The sequence below is a fragment of the Amphiprion ocellaris genome, chromosome 1 (genome assembly GCF_022539595.1).
Source record: "Amphiprion ocellaris isolate individual 3 ecotype Okinawa chromosome 1, ASM2253959v1, whole genome shotgun sequence".
Lineage (NCBI taxonomy): Eukaryota > Metazoa > Chordata > Actinopteri > Pomacentridae > Amphiprion > Amphiprion ocellaris.
In genome coordinates this window covers 22,293,769-22,315,441 of record NC_072766.1, presented here as the reverse complement: position 1 = coordinate 22,315,441, position 21,673 = coordinate 22,293,769, and the positions used below count along the sequence as shown (strand labels likewise).

General features: G+C 39.1%; 1 long non-coding RNA gene across 1 annotated transcript in view; it reads right to left on the bottom strand.

The window, feature by feature from the left end:
• Window positions 1-20,833, bottom strand: part of LOC118471166 (uncharacterized) — a 125,192-nt gene extending 104,359 nt beyond the window's left edge. Inside the window, exons 1-2 of the long non-coding RNA XR_008604146.1 lie at window positions 20,713-20,833; window positions 12,784-12,892 (exon numbers count right to left, since the gene is read on the bottom strand). This is a non-coding gene — a long non-coding RNA (uncharacterized LOC118471166). The remainder of the gene's footprint in view (window positions 1-12,783; window positions 12,893-20,712) is intronic.
• Between the last annotated feature and the right edge of the window lie 840 nt (window positions 20,834-21,673).

Below are 21,673 nucleotides of genomic sequence, written 5' to 3'. Positions count from 1 at the left end.
AAGCCTCCTTGGTAAAGATTACAGTGAAATTGTTTTAATCTGCAACACTATTTGAATTAAATGCACTAATCTTTTGTAGGATATTAATTGTATTGATTTTGTTTCAGTAACCACATTTCTAGAAGCAAATACAATATATACCTAAAATACATTACAAGTTGTTTCTGAAGAACTGGCATAAGAAAATAGTGTCTCTATTCTTTCTACTCTGCAAATTTCTGTGCTATTTTGTCTTATTTCTCTTGACAGTGCTACTAAGATGTTAACAACTTGTTAATGTTCTGTTTTTCTTAATGTAACTGATAATGACTGATATGTTTTGTAAGTGCCAGAGGTCTGACACATCTGAATGTATAGATGCACAATAAAGGGCACTTACAGAAAAACAGTTTCACGCAAGTCCACATATCAGTGTCTTAATGAGTATTGTTCTGGTCCACATGCTGTCTGCTGGAATCAGCACAAGCCTGGAAGAACCACTTCTGTTCATGGAGTTTTGACTCTGACTTAGCCCGCCAAAACCACTCAGTTATTAAGTCTTGGAAAAGGGTTCAATGGGTGGGGGGGGAAGGAAAAAAAAATCTGAAAACAATTAAACACAAACCGCGTTTGTACTTGGAAAGGGGTGGTTGTTGTATTCCAATCCCAGACAACCTATGCGATGCCACGGAAGTGCCATTAAAAAGAGAAAGGATGCGTGAACAGCTGTTTTCTGTGGCGGCTCACACTGCTTACCATGATTTCCCTCTGTAACACTGGGTCAGGATTACCACAACCCCCCGGCAGCCTGCTAAACATTCTTCACATGGTGCACATATGACAGACTGAAGTTACAGTGCAACATACAGTAGTGTGCAAAGGTTTGAGGTACTTCAGATGTTTAGATTCTTGTCCACCATGCAGCACCATTAGGGAGGCATCTGTTAGGTTTTAAATTCATTCACAGAAGAATAGTAGAAAAAAAAAATACCCTGCCAAGTACTGTGAAAAACTGTGTAGCTTTTGATTCTGTTTTATTTATTTCATGTACTGTTTATTTGTACAGGTAGGGACAAGTATGCAGTATGAAGCAAAGCCACACGCCACATCATTTATAACCTCTGCTAATTTGCAGTGACCATCCCTACATAGCAAAGTGTGGTCATAATAAATATAGATTTTATTTATTTTTTCTATTTATTCTACTTTGCAATTTGAAGTTACCAGATAAATGTAAACTATTAACAGCATCTCAACTTTACATTTAGTCAGAAACACATTTGCACAATACTGTATGTTGATGTGTGAGAGACACCGAAATGTGCACAGAGAAATAACCCATTATGTCCCCTTTTACGTGAGTTTATGTGAATGCGCAACTGTAAATGTGGGTGTTGAGGTTGAAGCAAATGGGTAAGTGTGTGTGCAGGTGTGTATGTTATTGAAGGGGGTACCTTCAAATTCCCCATATTGACCTGGTCTTCAACATGCAGAGACAGACAGAGTGGAAAGAGAAAGACAGGGAGTGAAACGCAGAAAAACCGACCATGCAAGAGCCAAAAGAGGCAGTGAGAGAATGAGAAAGAGAGAGAGCGAGTGCTGGAGGAATGTGATTAAGTCTGTTTATGGAGTCCTATCACTGCCACACAAGAGCAGGACCACCTGCAGTCTGGAAGTCATTACGCCAGGGTCACGGGATATCCTACATGTAAACTCTGAGTCACTTCACCTCAAATTGGGTGTAAAGATCCCATTTCCTCCCATCGACAAACTGAACCACCTGCAGGGTGATAGGATATGATGTTGTTGGGGTCTACGGCCTGCACTGCTATTCTATCACACTGCTACATTAGAGGGGGAATATGAGCATTTCTGACAGGCAGGAACTTTGTCACTGAGAGTCACATTTTAGCATGTTATGTCTTTGTCCACCCAACATATACACCACACAGTTGTTAGATGGCAGTGTTTTATGTTTTCTCTAAAATCTGACAGATTATTTGTCAAAGGAAATTGAAAGTTTCAGTTAATTGCTAATGTAACATAGTAGCTGATTAGGTATTTTCTCACAATAACAATATAATTACAATTTATTTTACTTTTTTTTTTTTTTTTAAAGATTATTTGCTAATTGGATCTCTCAAAGTGCAATATTCTGAGTTGAACTTCCCTTCTGAAGTTTGTAGACATTCATAATTCGCACACAAAGCAACATGCTTTCTGAAATTTTTGTTTTGGATCTAATAATTGTTTTGTTAGATCCAAAACAATTACAGGCTGTCAAAAAGCAAACAGCAAAGTACTCTGTGAATTTAGGTACTAGTTATTGTACTTGTAAGCAAAAGTTCACAAAGATTCTGATGTCCTTGTCAGAAGAGTTTCAGTTTGGTCTAAAAAATCATGTCAAAGTCTTTGCAGATTAAAAGTTCATAATGGATTTTGTTAGCTGTAAATTTTGCTGTACTATGAACAAAAGCACATTATTAATTCTTAATGAATTTAACCAGCTAAATAATGGGCTATTGTTTTTCATTTACAACTGTGAAGCACTCACTTTGATTATTTAGTGCTACGTTTCCTCCAAACAAATCCAGCTGTGTTAAAATCTACATTAAAGTGCCATACTTTTTAAATCAAGGGCGAGGTTACATTTGAGTGTGCTGAACAAAGGTATGGAATGGTACATTTTTCTAAAATAAATCTATGGCAAAGCAGTGGTTAAAAATGCATGGAGACTGGGAGCAAAAGACAGAATTAATTATTCCACATTCAATATTAACTTAGAGGCATTCCAGTTCTAATTGCTCAATTACACCTGTCAGCTAAATTTATATTCAAGTTTTACAATGAATTCATCTTTTGGAGATCAACATGGGTCTTTTTGTCCAAGTGACAATTAACTAGAGCCCTGACAATAAACAAAAAAGAGTACTAAAGAGAAACACTGTCTCATATTTGTTGTGTACACTTTTCACCCATCCTGTGACTTGAAGGCAGATGAGCTAACGGGTGTGTTGAGTTAGATTGATGCTTCCCCTCTCTCTGACAGTTCTGAATCATGGCTCTAACCACACACACCAGCAGCAGCTCTGGAATGTCTGATAAAATGATATTAATTCCACACATTAATGAGATTAATGAATCAGAGCAACTCAAAGCAGAGAAACCAGCTTTTCCTTTTTGTCTGGCCCTGAAATAATAACACAAAGGTAATTATAGTGCATCCATCAATCTGCTGCCGGACAGTCTAATTATCTGGGCATTTCTGAAGTGCTCTCACTTCTTTGCACCCATTTATATTGTGTGATATGTTATTTTTTCATTAATGGAGAGCTCATCTGTGCCTCCTCCTGCATGTTACAGTGGCTGCCTGTCAGCAGCTGAGAGAGCTATGATTGAGAGCTCTGGGCCTGGAGATTGAGAGATCCAAAATTTCCGTGATGGATGAAGATGTCATACTGCTAAGAGGTACACATCATCGACTCATCGTGCATCTTGACAAAGCACTCTTATCCTCCAAAGGGAATAATGAGGATGCTGACAGCACATCCCCTATAATCAATGGCTTTCAAATGAATAATCAGCTCCACTAATTGAACAAAGAAATTCTTCTTGGAATAAGTCTCTTAGTAAAAACTACGATGGCTGAGTCCTGAGTTTGTCTCATACTGAAATGACATTATTTGTCTGCAAATATACAATTACTAATAGTTAATTCATGACTCCACCTTAAGTTTCACAGTGGTACCTCTAACATGGAAACACCAGTGTATTATTTGGTGGCACTGGTGGAGAGGAAAAAATGTACAATATCAGATTTTTTTTAATTACTTTACCATCACATATGAATGTATTTATGATAAAATAAGATTTGCAAATATATGAGAGACAGAAGTGGAACACTGTTTAATGTGGAGCACACGAAAACCTCAGATCATATAGAGATGGTTAAGAATAGACAGACAACACAAATGCATCATAACAATTTATCAGGAGCCATTTTTTTTTCTCCTGGAGAAGAATTTCTCATTTGAATGTAATAAAAGGCTTCTCCACTTTATAGATGTGACATGCTGAATTTGGCGCACGCCTCAGCTTTCTCACTTGGCAGCAACACTCTTTTTAACAACAAAAAAATCTGAGCAGAGGAACTGCTTTTCAGGCAATGCAAGAATCCTGAACCACATGCTGCATGTTGTTGTTGCTACAGTTTCACACTTTAAATTCATTGAGGTTGTTGCAAATTTTGTGTTGACAGAATCACATTCAACAGGGGCTTCTTGGTGCAACTTGGGTAACCTCTGCTAACCACTAATGTTTAAATACTTTTTTTAGCTGCACTTGCCGTTTCACCTGCCTGCCATGTCTCTCCTGCCATATCCACCATGTCTTGCAGCTTGCTAGTTGTGGATGAAATGGTGAAAAGACAATGTAATTATTTAAACACAAAAATCATCAAAGCTGCAGCTCTTTTGCAACTCAGAAAATTAGCAAATTTAATGAATTATCAATTTCTGAATGCAAACAGTTACTAATACCGTTCAATGACACTTAAGCATAAAAAAAAACTAATAAAACCCAAAGCACCAAACACCTGCATCTCTTTGCCAATATGCCAGAGCAGCTGCATAAACCACTACCAAAACTCAACCTTTCTCAAACAAACTCTTCAGCTCCATCATCTGGACTGTAATGGATTTCCAAAACAATAATAATTACGTGAGCTGACCGAGGCATAACAAGGTTTGGCTCGGCCTGCCCTCTATTCTGACTAATTGTGCAGCGTACAGAGAGTCACTTCCTGGAGCTTCCTCACTAATGGTTACACGCAATTGACATTTCAGAGAAAATAAAATGTCCCCAGCTGTTTAAATAACTGGGTTTACATCCCTTCCCCCTCTAGTTTAAATTTCTACAGCAAGAAACCCAGAACTCATCCTACCATAAGTGTCGCACACAGTTAACCTACAATTTCCCCCTGTTCCTCTGAGTAACGGGTTTCCAGTACACCTGAACAAACTATTTTACAAAGTACATCTGTTACATTTCTTTAACCCATTGCTTAAGGAGGACAGAGCTGTCTGAGTTTCCATTAGCTCAAAAATGAATTGAGAAATGCCTTTAAAAGCCTTTGTACACCAAGCATGCTACAAATAATTTGACAGACAATGTTATGATGTGTCTCCTGTCTCAGTGCAGCGGCTGGCTTGAGGGCAGAGTCACCCCTCTCTGATAAACACTCCCTTAGTTCTCTATAGCCATAGCCTAGGGGGGAGTGAACAGGAAAATGTACAATCTGTGCTTGGGTTACAGCTGCAGAGCCAGCCATAGACAGGTTAATGGTAATATCATGGAGTGGTCTCAACTTTAATTTCAATAAACTCATTAAAATTTGAGACAAGTCATTCCACTTGATTCAAGTGTCTTGTACAAAGCTCATAAATGTCCATTTCTTTTTATAAACACTGGGGTCAGTTACTTATTAGGCCAGGCAGAGAGACACTTATTCAAAAGTGGTTCTCTTCTTTGTTTTTAAAATAGAGGCAGAACAGATGACAGTAAAGTAAACAAATGAAAAAGAATATAAAACAAGACACAGACCTCATCCTGTCAGTGTCAGGCGAAGACTTACTTCTCCACACCCACACAACATGAAGAGATTCAGATATATCATCTGCAGTCTCTGGCCCCTTATCCTACTGCCTTAATTAATATACTTAACAGTGAACGAGCCCTTATGGACAACACTGTGCTGTCTGAGAGAGCAAATCGCAGATCACACGATGTCCACAAAAAAGACTTTATGGAATATTAAATACATCACAAAATAGCTATAAAACAACAAAGAACATTTCTCATTGAGTCAACTGACCAGTTTAAAGCCAAAGACAGCTGTTTCAAGTTATTTTCCTGCCATTCATGTGTGCAAGTAATCAGCCAGATAAAGACACTCATATCCAATTGTTTTAGTATGAAAACAAAATATCAAAAAATGTGTCACAGAATGAAAAGCCAGTCTTTTTTCAAAGTTACATCAATTGCAGTATGTTGGCTACCAGTGGCAGAAAAAAACCAAAATCATTCTTAAAGATACACTTTTTTTTTACCAACAAATACAGCAGACATTTTATTTATATGCAAGAAGAAAACATTTTAAAGAGCAACCACCATATTGCCTGAAGATCACATTCAAGAAAAACTGTCACACCTGTCTTCTTTTTTCTGTAATCACAAGCACACTCACAAAAACAAATGCAGTAAATGCTGTAAGAAAAAAAAATTGCCACAGGAGCGAAATCTCAAATATATGCTGATGTTTCTTACACTCTCTAACACACTTTAAACCTTTTTACTCACTCTCTCACCTTGTATGTTCAAAGTGAGATCATCTCGAGAGGTGAAAATGTGAGCAATCTGAGCCTAGAATAAAATGGGAGCCACTTTATTATTAGTTGTACACTTGTTTGGTGACAGGTTTCGATTTGTTTTTTTTTTCCCTGCTGTGATAGAAGATATAAGATTTTGTTGTCTAGTTTGTACCAAAGCTCTGTTCATGTTTACGTCCCAAAGCAACCCAGCAGAAAACCTGTGTGAATATTTTGGAGTCTCATTGCACATGTGGCTTGAAAAACATATTCAAATTCATCTCATCAAAAATAACTTGTCACTGATCATCTCCTTAAAATGCTCAGGAATGACTCTAGGAAAAGAGAGTTCAAGGCACTGACCCAGCCTCCAAACCCTCCAGATTGCAACCTGATCTGGTATCCGCAGGATCCACCAGAACAAGTCCAATCTCTGGAGGTGCCACCTCACAACCCACAGGATCCACTGCCAACAGACACCCACTTAGGTCCAGTGTCCATGCAATGATAAGGCAGGCATGTGTAATGCTGCAGCTGATGAGTGTTCATACACTGACACACTTTACAAGCCATTTCAGTTTATACAGATGTCAACATCTTTTGAGAGATGCCCACAATAAAACATCGGTGAATGTGACAGATCCAAAATGTCCCATGTGTACACCACAGAAGTCTCATCTGCACTGTGACAAGCGACTTGCTTCCTTCACTCTAACATGAGGAATCCAGCTCTTCCAAGACTAAAGCATCTTTAAGTTGAGTTATTCGCTGCAATGTCTGATAGATCACCTTCCCAGCTTGACTTGTGTGGTTTGAGGCGATTTCATTTTCCAACCCCTCTCAGAAGTTATCTAAATGGATTGTACAATAATCTGCTGTGCCCTGAAACCACACAGAAAATAATTATTTTGTGTTCAAATGTTTGACAGGAAAAATTAGTAACAATCACCAAGAGAGCAGGTGTTTTTCTTTTTCCTTCTCTTTCCCCCCCTCCCTGAGTGCCTGCAGCAGAAAAGGTTGTGTACAAGGCTAGTATTGATTTTGAAACCATTTGACAAAGGATAAATAAGACGGGAGTGGAGGGAGGCCTTAGCCATGAGCTTTTTGATCAATCAACATGTCACAGCTGGAACTAAATTCAATTCTTATTTATCAAAATCCCCTGCTTGGTTAGAATGCTATGCACTGATGCTTCTCAGCAGCCCTTGACAGTCGTTTGAGTCACAAGCAACACTGTCACCAGCATAGATTTCATGACGGAAATACTTTGCTGCAAAATCTTTATCATCTGAAGACAATAAATTCATTTGAATTGCATGAGGTCATGCATTCATAGAGATGTAAAAACACTGCATTTTGTATTTATAGACATGCAAACTGCTGGTGGCCGAAATAACACGCTATATACAGTAAGATTTATATTTGCTGCTGTGTAGGTTGAACTACAATTGCAGTTATGTGCAAAGATGAGCAGCTATTACCCTTCATTTTTACGAACTGGCCACAAACCCTGTAATTTCTGACAACATTCATGTATGTTCATAAAGCAGAGGTCAGAGGTCAGCATCCAACCAGTGATTTTACAACAATACAGTCTGATTAACACTGAACACCCAGGGCACCTTCACTGAAACACACTTGATTAAGAAATCCATTTTCTGTCATCTACACATGAAGTCGGATGAAACCTTTCTTGACTTTTTGTTATTATCGCAAGAAAATAGAAAAGAGGTCACATTTTTACTGCCATTCAACAATCCACTCACTCATCCGCCTTTGATCCACCACTAACCTTTCATACACCTCAACTCAACCTATGCTTATCTCTTTAACACTGACACTGTAACATTTTGTCAAGTAAAGAAGGGTTGAGGGTGGGGGTTAGGGAAGAAATGGAACAAGGTCAGCCAAACACTAATCTTTGGGTAATTTAAACAGTAAAAAGAAACAAGAGAAACTGGTGGAAACTTGGACAAACATGGGAGGAACAGAAGTAGAATCAAGATTTACCATCAGTACCTTTCTGTTGCCTGGACAATGCTAACCCCAGTTAACACTGCAATTCATATCTAGACCCTTGAAATGAAAACAAACATAATACAAATTATATCTTTATACATACAAATCAAATGCTCCCATTAAGAAAATGCTCTTTGGGTGTTAATCATGCCTGCCCCTAAAAAGCTTGTGAGTAGTATCATGCATCACATAAAGAAAATTACCCAAATCACAGACTTCTTTAGGATGGTCAGTGCCCTTTACCTTCTGTGGACAGTATGAGGATCTAATTCATATAGCAGTGGCACCATACTTGGTGTTTTGTTTTTTATTTCGAGGAAAAGAAATACTCTCCAGTAACCCCAGCACAACACACAGAATTAACTTGAGTCACATATTACACTGTCCTCAATCCTCCTCTGTCAGTTTCCTCATTCCTCTGTCCATTTGTAAACACGACACCCATTTCCTGTTCCCATGCGGTTTTGGCTTTGACGATAAATTATCAAATAAAATAGAAGCATCACAGAACTTTAAGATGAATGGTTCACTAGCAAGGTATTACAATAACATGGAGCATAACAGGGGATGTGTTTTTTGGCTAAAAGAGTGGAACATCAGGACATCTCACATAGAATAGTGACTGCAATAAGTGTAATTCTGAAAGGCAGATTTTTTTTTTAACCTCCACACGTCACAATTCAAGTAAGTTTTAAACACGTCAAATATGCTATTAATGTAAAACAGTGCCTTTGATGAATCAATTCAGGAGTAGCTCAACATCTAAGTGCAATGTGGTGCTCCTACACATAGTGTTTCCTTAACATACTGTGTTGTCAAGGAAATGCTATGCAATATTATAGCATATTAAATGCTGGTGATTGGTTGTACTGTGGTCTCTATAAAGGATGCTGACAAAGAAAATGGATTTGAGAGGACTAGAAACTTATTATCACATAAGTCTGACTGGACAGAAAAAGAAGGGCAAAGACAAAGAAAAAGAGATTAAGCTGACATTTCAGATGATTTTTTTTGTATGGACATATTTGTTTTTGAAAATTAGATTTGCCACTACGCCCCTTTAGCTATGTGGGAAAAAAGATGCGTCCCACCGACTTACATATATTACACCAGTGGAAATCATGAATGAAAGCCCTACCTCAGTCCAACATGCAAATAATCAATCTGAAATACTTATGACAATTAACAGTGCACAATGCAATAAGAGCTGGGTGTTTTGACAGCTTAGATTTGGATTAAACCTGGCTTAATGGGATCATTTTTCTCACAAAAGGTACTCCTTCAAACCAGGACAATCAATTATTATGAATTATACATGCATTGAATTAAGTGTCTAATGTCATTAATATGTCTCATTAGTTTGCATTGAGTGCAGGGGATTTTCTCCTCTGTGACTCCTCCATCAAAAGGAGGGATGGGGGGGTTGGTTGGTTGGTTGGGGGAGAATAACAGTATTTGCATTGAGCACAGGCGCCATTGTGTCAATGTCAAATGGAGTGTTTGCAATGTCTCTCTCTCTTGCTGGAAAGCATGAGCTTTATTCATTTCAAATATTTTCAGTGATGCATTAGTGTCAGGATGTGTCGGTTCCATTTCTCAGAGACGAGCAGAAGCCTGACAGCCCGGGCGGATGTGTAAATACAACAGAAAACACTTAACTATGAGATCATCTGCACTGGGTTATTAATCTCGCTTTTTAAGGGCCTGTGTGGCCTGATTCCATCTATGATCCTCCTAGTCCGTTGCTGCCATATTCTGAACCATGTTTCCGCCTGAAAAAATATCCATTAAGGAGATGGATGTATTTTGTGGATGGCTGGAAAACAAAAGGAACACACAAGTGCTGATTGGCTGGGTTATGGGTTAAGGGCACATTTACAATGGGCTTCTTTGTTTGGATGGGTTACAAGACACAACACAGGGCTCTGTGGATCCTGCTGCTGCTTTAAAGCCACACATTTCCCAAGCTGATGAGTGAGTCCTTGCCCAGCTAAAGACACAAAATTTGTTTTAAGACACTTACTAAAGGTGTATGAACCTGACGTAAGGGTCCTAAGTGTCTGATTCTAATATAATTTTCTTTACAGGATCAGCATACTTCACATTAATATAGCTGTATACATTCACACTTGGGAACTGGCAAGCACACTATTGGATGGAATTGGTATTCCTGGTCATGTCCCTCACACAGAATGGCTCTCAGTCCTGTTTATGCAAGGCACAACTCAAAATGGCCACTAAGCATCCATTACATACTGATATCTCACAGTAAAAATGAATCACAACACTGACATTGTAGACTGCTTGAAAAAGATCATCTCTGATTGTGTAACCTAAATGTATTCATAACAATTCACCGAAGGCGTTCTTGGCAATTCCAGCACATACATTGTTTGTCGTAATTCACAACACTGACTTCAAGACATGCAATGACCCCATGTATCATCTCTAGTCGTGCTGAATGAAAAGGGCGGTGACATGTCGCTGCTGCACAGCCACAAACACTAAACCACAGGCCAATGATGCACTGTCATTCTATAATCACAGCAATGCACGTCTATAGCTTCAGAATCTTTATGTAATGTGGTGCATGACATTAAGGTGGACCTCAAGAGAGACCACAGCCAAAAGACAGGAAAGGGTTAAAGCAGCCAGAACCATAAATATCTGTCAAGCTATAAAAACGCAGACAGAGGGCGGTCATGCACCCTTTATATAAGACAAGAAGCTTCTTCTAAGGAGACACAGGAACCTTAGCCTTGTTGAATTCAATCCAGGTATACTTCAATTAATTAGAACTAAATAAATAATGTGCAAGGAGCCTATTTAGAGGTTTTATTCTCAAGACATAAAGGCCATTAATTATCAGGGTCAGCGTGAGAAAGCGAGATAACGGAGAGCAAAGGTGCATCGAAACAAGTGAAGCAGGTAGAATTCTAAATGTCAATTAAACTAGCAAACTTTCTCACCACATACATCACGCAATGAGAGAAACAACATCAAAACTAGTGATTTGTTTTGTTCTCACTGTTATCTCACATATATAAAAAGAAAGTAGACAAGTGAAACAAAAAAAAGATTACACCATTCTTCTGAAATTACTCTTCCTTGTTTTTGAGTATCCAGGGAAGCAGGTGAAGTCTGCCCTTATTACCAATGTCAGAGATTCGATTAAGCACAAGGAAAGCAAATGATCCCAATGAACTAATGATTAATCCGGCAGGTCTATTTACTAATGTACCAGAATGCATTAGAGGCATAAGTTAATGGGGACAGGACATCAATTCAAATACAAATGAACCACATTTGCATTGGACGCTTATTGACTGGTGTAACAAAACGAATTACAAAAGGTAATCTACTTATAAACCTTAGAGACGGATGAAACATGATTCCCAACATATCTACAATTTAACTTGGGCCCTTTTTTGCCTCAAGAAATGACAGCATCAATACAAACAGATTGACCGGTCTGTCGTCAAAATAAAACATCCGTTCAAATTAAAGGAGAGACGAGAAATAATTAACCTGATTTCCTGGCAGCGCATGAAGAAAACTGTTCATTCTGATTGGGCAAGACAATTTATACTACTGCTCTTGACCTCAAGCATATTTGAATTCATAATTCATATTAGAAGTCAGCAAAGACAATCTTTGTGTATACTGCAGTGTAATGAACTGCCAAAATGACTATTAGTGGCAGAAATTTTCCCACACTCTTCTCTGCCAGGCAAAGGACAGTGTGGGGGATCGTCAAACGTGCCAGAGGCGACAGCGCTATGGCACTCCTGAAAACACTCCAGCCGAGCGCAAGGCCTTCCCTAGGGGTGAGTAAAAAAAATTAAAATACTCCTCCCACTTTGTGGATCAAAGGCCCAGACTTAATCCTCGCTTTGTTCTTGTACATAGATGAACATGAAAGCCCACTTCTGTGGATTGCTACCCTCTGGGCCCTTGGGCACAGCGCTGGACCCAGAACACAGTCTTATCAATAATGCTGCACTCTTAACCATAGGCTTAAATTGGTGGAAAATATTCCACAGTTTGACGGAAATCTATCCATCCCCTCTTCCCAGCGGTAATGACACTTTTGCTAGCTTGTCTAATACCATCTAGTAAGTGATTTTTGTAACGGGAGGAGGGGGGTTTAAAAAGAGAAAAGCAGCAGTTCTATTTGATGTTTCGATCTGGGATTGATCTCAGAGGAAAGACTCACATTCTGAAAGTAGGATTATTGGCTTCACTGGCTCTCCTCAGATGTCAAAGATCTTTGAACAGCCTTGTAAAGTGCACTACTTCCAGGCTGCTGGTGAACTGCTTATGAACTCATCAAAAGAGCACCTGTCTCCATATTAATGAGGCACCATGCACTTGACAAGGGTCCTCTTCCCACACATACCTGTCCCCTTGAGAACCTCACCATTTTTCCTGGAAACCGCAGAACAAAAGGTGAGTCGCATTTTCGAGCTGGTGTCTCCTCACAGTCGCACTTCGGAGCAAACTCGCCAGATCGTCTGAAGAGTACCACACTGAAAGCATAAAAGAATCAGAGAATGACATGATCAAATATGTATCTGAGAGGATCTGACACATGCTACAGTCTTTCATTCAGTGCAAAGGGAGGCTGCAAGACATACATCAGACTTAAGTACACTCTGTAGCGGGATATGTTAAATAACTATCACTGACTCAAGATTTTTTTGAACAATAGTTGCTTCCGATAATGAATTGCTTTTTTAGATATAGATATATTTTTATTCATGCACAGAGGAAGACAAATATATTCTACCAAAGTAGTTACAGCAGATGTACATGAAAGGGAACCCCAGGGAAGCAAAAGCGCTTATAATTAGGGGACCCCACTTAAAGCATGTGGCAATCAAACAAAATATGCAGCTTTTTTTTTGTAATGGTGTCGGCCATATTTTTTTAAACTATCCAGCTTGACAGATAGTCCTTTCTTAATTTGCAGGTTTGACTTAAGGGAACACTCATCCCACACTGAATGCAAAGTATGGCTTATCAGTTAAACAGTCACAAAATAAACAGTTTCGAGGAATGAATTCATCTCATATCGTTAATACTGAGATCAAAAACAGGATCATGTGAAGTTAAAGACTCGTAATCATCAAGTCGGATAACAAGGTAACAATGACGTCTGATTTTAATAAATGTTTGATTTAATGTGATAGGGTTAAAAGTGGTTCTGTGTGTGTGCTGTGGGTAGCTTAGTCTGTGGTGGCTGAACTGTAATTGATAATGTAAAGGCAGATGGGGGTCTCCAGGGAGACGGAAAGAATCCAAGCAGATGGCCAAATTGCTGCTTATTTATGTGGAGCAGAGGACTCAGCCCTCTCGTCCACATGGTATGATGGATCATTATAGTTCTCAGTGCATAAACACCAATATGCTTTTAAACCTGGACGACAAAGCTGATGAAAGCCAACAAGCAAAAGTGCCATATTTCAAAGGTGCTGTCAGGGGGTTGGTAGCAGGGTTACGGTAAACAACCTATGCTACAATGAATCTAATTAAAGACCATCCGCTCTGTAAGACAACCTCCCTTGCCATCACAAAAACGGAAAAGGGAGGTTTGCCAAGTGCAAACCTCCCGAGTCCATCTGTACTGAATGCGGGTGTGTTAACTGATTCACTAGTCAAGGAGCTGACAGTAGCAACAGACATCTTTCCCATGGAGGGCCAATGCAAAAATGTGTGTTTTTTTCAGCACCAGACATCTAGATTTAGAGGGGTCCAAGTAAAAAGCGAGAAAAGGCACCAGTGCTCATGTTAGTGGTCAGTATGTTTTGATGACACACACTATCCTTTTCTTCAATCAGACGTTGTGTGCAAAGACACAGACAGATTGGTTAATATGGTTGAGGCCCCTTTGATCCCTCCCTGTCCCTGGGTTAACTCTATTAACGTCACCCCAGACCACCTATTTCATATTTACTAAGACTCCCCATGCAGTAATTGGTCTTCTAATGTGAAAGCACTGATGTGAAGGCCATCCATCGGTCTGAAATTACAGAGCTTGCTCTCCCTGCTTCTCATAAAGACACTTCAATACTAACCAGCTTTTCAGCGTTGGGGATTGTAGCTTTAAGCAACTGTTCTAAATTATTTGTACAAAGTTGTCCATCTTTGGTCAAAAAAATTGCATTAAATGAACAAAAACATCATTGAAAACTCATAGGTAGTACTTGGGATAAATGACTGTCTCCGTACTTAACACAATTTTGAAGAAATATTGCTTATCCACTGTGTAAAGTCAGTACATGAGTTAATGAAAATTTAATTAAAACCAAAACAAGATTTCTTTTTGCGTACTATTAAAATAGTTTTTACATTTTAAATTTGCAGTGGGTTGCTTTTACCTTCCATCAATAGCAACGTATTTACTGTACAAAGCTTATGACTACAGGAAAAATACAGTGAACTTGTATTTGTGCCACTCATGAAAAGGGAATATCTATATTTATAGATTCTTAAAAGCTAACAAAAACAAACACCTTGAAAGCTAGTATTTGTACAATGATGTACATGTTGCATGATACAGTTATTTGGAAAAAACCTGCCCACAGAACCGGAAAGTAAATGTGTCATTAAATGGGGAATGTATCACACTTCCCTGGGCCTCCCATATTTTACATTCCAGAGTAACACCAGCGAATATTAATATTTGCTTTTCATTTCAACCAGCAGGGCTACTCTGTTCAGGAGGAGTGAAAAAAGGAGGAAAGCCAGAGTGTGGCAAATGTGACCTTTAGACAGGATATTATAGTGACTAAGGGTGTACAGTACGGCCAATGAAATACAAGTTGACTGTAATTGAGGATATTTTTTCCAAAGATTAAATGAAAATGCATCTGCATGAAAAGAGGCATTATGAGGCCTCATTAGAGCTGACTGTGAGGTAAAAGCTTTCTTTGTGTGCGTGCAGTGATGATTGACAGAAGATGAGAAAATCATCCCATCACAGCAAATGCCACCATGTGTTCCTCTAAGACCAGCCGAAAGCAGTGGCACTAGTTTTGGGGAGGGCTTACTTAACACCTCACATTACACTTCCAGTCACAGTTAGAACAATCACACTGTGAATGAGCTATCACGCAGCGGAGGCACTTGGAGTTCTAAACGGAGAAGTTAAGTCGGAGTAATAGACCCTGTTTGGAGAGCTGATATCCAAAATACCAAACACCTTGAAACATCACACAGAAACTAACCAGTAAGTGATTTACACCACAGCAGGGCCCCTCTCCCTTATGAAAGAAGCAGCGTTTTTGCTGCAGATATTGTCGTATGTTTACCTATAGGTTAAAATACCACCACACTTATCGCTGTCATTTTAGCCCGTAAACATAAGATCTGAGCAGTTTTATAATTCAAGAAAACGTACCCAGAAAATACACAGCTCAGACTACTTTAATAGATCACCATGTAACCAAACTCACTTGTTGGAGAAATAGAGAAACATTAAGGCTTTTGGTTGATGAATAAGAGCAGGTTTAGGGCTTATATTTCCAATCTCAAGTATCGCTCACGACAACAACATCAAGATCAAGGTACAAAAAAACTTGTGGTAATGAATCACCAAACATTCAAACATCTAACTTTCCAGGAAAACACAAAACAATTATGACTCATAACATATGTACTCTAATGCTATGGCAACTGCTGTAACAGTGCAGAATTTTCAGTATAATAAAGAACTGTCACAGCTGTTGTTGAAGAATCACTAAAGTGGTCATTCGAGACACTGAATTGGCTTCTGCATCTGGCCAAAAACACGATTCCTCTTAGTAACACGTGCAAGAGCCACGGACAAGTACAGAAGGAAAACTAGGCCATTTGTTAAAAATATTAGGAAATTTTCCATCAATCAAAAATCCTTCATTGACCTTATAGGTGATAAAATGTCAGAACTGATTTTACACACAACACAAATAGGAAGTGGGTGGCTTCACCCAAAAAAAGACAATGTTTCAGATTTAGAACAGTGAACACTCATTCTGCACTTCAAAGAGAAATGTATGATTCTGCTAAAACCGTGTCAGTGTCTGCACTCAATTTTGGTAATAACTTGCACTGAGAATAAGAAGGAATCTGGAAGCAATTTGTGATAATACAGCCAAGTTTTCTTTTTCCTCCAACGAAAGTTATTCTAACTATTGACCTTTCCATGGCTTGAATGGCATTTCCAAGCATGCTGGGATGCCACTGCTGCTCTCGAACGGAACTTTTTAATTCTGTGCGTCAGTGTTGTTTTAGGCCACGTCTCCTGAGTAAAGCACTTAAACTATTACTGTATGTGCACATTTTACCACTGTATCTGCTGAGCGAACCTTGCTGCTATGCCTGTACTCTCAGTAACACATTCTAAAATCTATTCGAAGGCAATAAAAGAATTTGTATTTAGGATATAAGTGGACCTTCTAATATAAGTACTTTGACTTCTCACTAAAAACATTTTATTATGAAATTCCTAGCCCGATGCACGAGTATCACACTAGAAATTACCACGTGAAAGCTCTAAACAGACACAGAATTCACAGTTTTCCTCCACTGCTGTATGATACAGTTTAACAACCCGCTGAGCTCTCTTCCTTTTACACTGCTGCTCCCTTGTGGTGTACCAAGATATGATAGGCTGCTTTGACAAAGTGTAAATCTAATAGTCTCAAGTGATTAATTATAACAGGAAAGAGGAAAGATTGTGCTCATTCTCGTTCTAAGTGCTGATATACTGATGATGAACTAGCTTTAAAAATAGAACAACACAAAAACAGCTGTGGATTTGTGGCGTTTTAACAAAATAAAGTAGTCACAGTACCTTGTAAATTTACAATCAGTGTTTTGGTTTGTTTGGTTGCCTTTTGTAATTGTTCTAAACCAAGCAACACGGATTTAGCTTAATGATAAATGATCACTGATGTGGTTAATGGTGGTATTTTACAAATCTGACTGAAGATAGCCACATCCACATCATTCCCAATATCCACATGTCTCTCTTTCATATCCTTGACCTGCTGCCACCTTCATCCCAGCGCTGGTCTCTCACCAAAGCAATCAGGTAAATCCCACATTAATTCCTAGGAAACAGCCCATTAATATTTCACTTGTTTTCAAGCCTGTTTGTGCCATACATCAATGCCCAGCGACTCCTTTCAAAGCCATACATTAGAACTATTTTCAAACTACTTCATTGTCAGCCTGTGGCAGCCTCATTACTTATTAAGATAAGAGAAAAGATGTGCAGGAGCAGTTGGCGGCTCAGCTTGCTTTAAAAGCGCCTTTCTACTGTTTCCACCTTCTTTGCCTGCCTCCTACTCCACCTCCTTCTCTTGCTCCTCTATACTCGTTTGTGTGCTAACACTGTCAGTACCTTTAGGAAGTTGCTTGGCTGAAAATAAGTGGGATGTTAGTTTAGTTAAGCAAAAAAAAAAACATGCCTTCCAGGCAGGGTAAAGTGTACAAAAATAATTGCTACCACAGTGAGGATGCTCAAACGAGTCTGTTTATAAAGCACTCATGGCTCACAACACTGAAATGTGCTATTAAGGCAGAGTGTATTCCACTATATGTACGTTTTCACTAACACCTGTGAATATGGTGCTGGAATGCACAGTCAAAAACAACATGAAGTACAACAATCTGGTTAATGCTGGTTTGAGACATAATCAGAAAATGAAAATCAGTAAGCTGAACTAAGTATTCACATGTCAGTAAAGAAAAAAAGATTTATGTAAATGAATGAATGCTAACAATCTTTACAGTCTTATTGATTCCCATTCATGTCAACCCCTTAAGGCGTAGCAGCTGGACTCTAAGCTTGCCAGCACTGTCACCTCAGGCATAATAGGAATATTTGGAGAGCAGTCACAAAGAATTAGGAGGAATAAACTGCCATACTGTGGGAGCGACAACCAAAGGAAGATTGCAGCCTTGTTGCCTCATCTTTTCTGACAAAACTGAATAAAAAACTTTAATTGCTATGAAGGTTGTTAAAAAAATCTACTACAAAAGGAAAGAAAGATCAGAGAGTAAGATGTGAGAAAGTTATAATCTTTCTTTACTGTCACTCCTTCAGGATGATGGCATACCTTTGTAACTATTGGGAAACTGTTTCTGAATGCCTCATGACAAGGCTCTATTAGCTGCACATCAAAACTCTTGACAGCAGAGGGAAGTCACTAATGCCGTATGTTACAAAATCCCTTTATATTGTGAAAATTACACCATCTTTTACCCCTGAAGGTCCAAATTGGTGAAGACAATTTGCCTTTGTTTTCAGGACCCATAAGGAACACGCTAATAATTGGAAACCAGGCAAAGTAGAGGAAATTACTCCGCTGATACTCAAAATAATAGAACTCTAGGGAATCATCAGTGGGTTGGAAAGAAACTGTGTCTGGCATCAAAGTCACAAAATGTGTCACAGTTCTTGTTGAAAGTGATGATGAGAAACACCAGGGAATAGAGTAACGTTATCTGGTTAAAGGCATTGGATATGACTGAACAACCCAACTATGAACAACACTGTGCAGTACATAATCAATCAAATAGCAAAACAGCAATTTCTGTTTACTGAATTTAGGCCATTTTTACAGAAGACGATTTGAGTTGTCACAGCAGAAAAAAAAACACAGGTGTGAGCAATAATATTAACTGTGGCTCTGTTCTATTTAAATGTCTCAGGAAGCCTGTGTCAATCAACTAGCAAGGATAATAACATGACCCTGAAGTTAAAAGGCCTAAGTGGAATTTAGCAATCACTATTAGTGTAATTAATTGCACCTTTGCATTTCCTGTTATGACATGTCAAAAATGGCTCCTGTAAGTTAGCAGCTGCACAGTGACAGGGCCTGTTTTACTGCTCATTCACGTACAAGGAACTTACAAGAAAACCTGTACAGTAAAATAAATACTGAACACGCTGCAAAAAATGCAGCTAATGACGACCATCGCACCATAGAAATGTGTCTGAGGGATGCAGGAGAAACACTGCCCTCAATATTTAGAACACATGTATTTGTCTGTCCACTATTTATTCATGAAAGAAACCGAAGACTTCCATTTGGGTCTATCTATATTCCATTATATTTTAAGTTGTCACGTGAGGAGTGTACTATGGAGCTAGTTCGACAAAGCCTAACTTCTCTGTGTTAGCTGCCTCAAAAAAAACTTTGGCCGCATAAAATGGGTATCACAACATAGGTTATCAAAGTTTTTTTCTAACCAGACTTTCTTCATTAGGCTCTGTGTGCTCTCTCATGATAAGGGGGTATTTAACACACCATTTAATTCTTCCACACAAAATGGATCAAATGTGGGCTGCGTACTTCAGTCAAGAGGAACAGGTTGCTAAAATGAAGAGCTGTGAGGAACATGAAATTATTATGTTAAAAATATGATGCAAGAGAGGAACGCTGTTAGAAAATTGTCATGTCTACCACTAACCACTCAGAGCACTCTTATTGTAGCTTTCTAATGTAACAGCTACATTTTAGACCTCTTAAACTTTGTATTTCATACAATTACACACGATATTGTTTTATTAAGTCTCATAGTGTCCCATGATAAATCATTATTATTTTTTGGCCAAATCAAATTAAATAAATGTTACTGATTAAAAGTTTGATTTAACTGCCCGATGTTGTTAATTTATAGCTCCAAGGCATTGAATATGATACATATTCAGACAAAGGCTGGCATTCATATATTCTATTTAAATCCCAAACTTTGGACAGAACCTGCTCTGGATCAGGTTACCTGAGTTACCTTGGTGAGTCAGATTGAAAAAGACACTGGCAGACACTGAAAACGCTGACTTTTAAGCTCAACATACCTCGCTAACCCATTAATCCTGCGTCACAGTACACCCCTCTGCCGCCTGAATTTTGCTTCTCTGTACGCAAGTAAAGACATTTGCCTCACAAATTGGTGCAGAAAAGCCACCGACTGGTGCAAAAACAGCAACGCACAAATGGAGCAATGTTGTATATGCAGTCTACTGAAGCAAAGAGCACATGGCTCAGCACAGGAGAGCAGCTCCTCAGGACAAGACTCAGCAGTTCACCTGCATCTGAAGAATAAAGGACATTCCTTTGAGGCCAACAGTGTCTACATTAGTTTGAGGGTGCTTTCACACCTACGTCTTTTAGTCCGCTTAAAGCGGACTGGAGTCCGCAACACCTGCAAGTACGGTTCGTTTGGGCTGATGTGAAAGCATACCAGATTTTTTTGGTTCGGACTAACGAACCGCACCGAGACCACTTTCGGGAGGTGGTCTCGGTCCGCTTCTATGTGAACTCCAGTTCGGTTCGCTCCTGGTGAGAACACAAACCTGTCTCCATTCGGACCGGCTTGATGGCGCAGCAGACTTTTTGGTCTACAGGAGCTTCCGTAGCAACCTGCACAGGGAATTTTGGGAGGCGCAAAAAAACTCGCGCTAGCTAAACCACATTCTCCACACGAGTTTGATCGAGAGCCTGCGTTTACGATGAACAGGGGACAATATATATATAATTTTGTAAACAGCGCCGCCAAACGACTGGGGGGAGATATAACATTAATTGGAGTAGGTTCAACTGCGAAAACACTGGTGTGAATGCGAACCGAACCCGTTGAAAATAGCAACATTGTAACAACTTTTGGGTCCAAACGAACCACTCTAGCGGACTAACAGGTGTGAAAGCACCTTGAGAGAGGAGTGAAGGAAGCCATCTATGTCACACTGGAGCAGCCATCTCTAAACTAGAGGAGGGGGTTTGTGACACCACTTATCTAACACCTATAATGCAGTGATCAGGTCTCTCCCCACAAAATTTTACCATTGCTAACATCTTTAGTCACTCCTGGCTTGTCAGATTCACATCCTTTGTTGTGTAAACTGGCATGCCCCATCACCATGACTGCTGTCGTTATTGGTGGACCTCTTGATTTCACAACAATCACACCTGGAAGCATATGTGTCCCTGGTTGTTAATGAGCAATTATCCATAGGACCTGGAGTGTCTATATATTCTGGTACTACCCATTAGTCAGTTAGAACTGAAGAAGCCTTTTGGATGAGAGGTGAGACGTCTTCAAAAACCTACAAGAGAAGTCCAGTTGATTTTACTGAAGCTCCTACAATTGGTAAATAAAGACTGTCCAGAATGCAGAAAATGAAGTGTTTGACAGAAAATTAGTCATGGAGTCTAATGTCATAACACTCAAAGAAAAAGGCAGGCATGTCGTAGGATAACTTTTGTAGAGCAAGTACTAAAATATGCTGGAGAACCTCAATTCATTTTGAAACTATG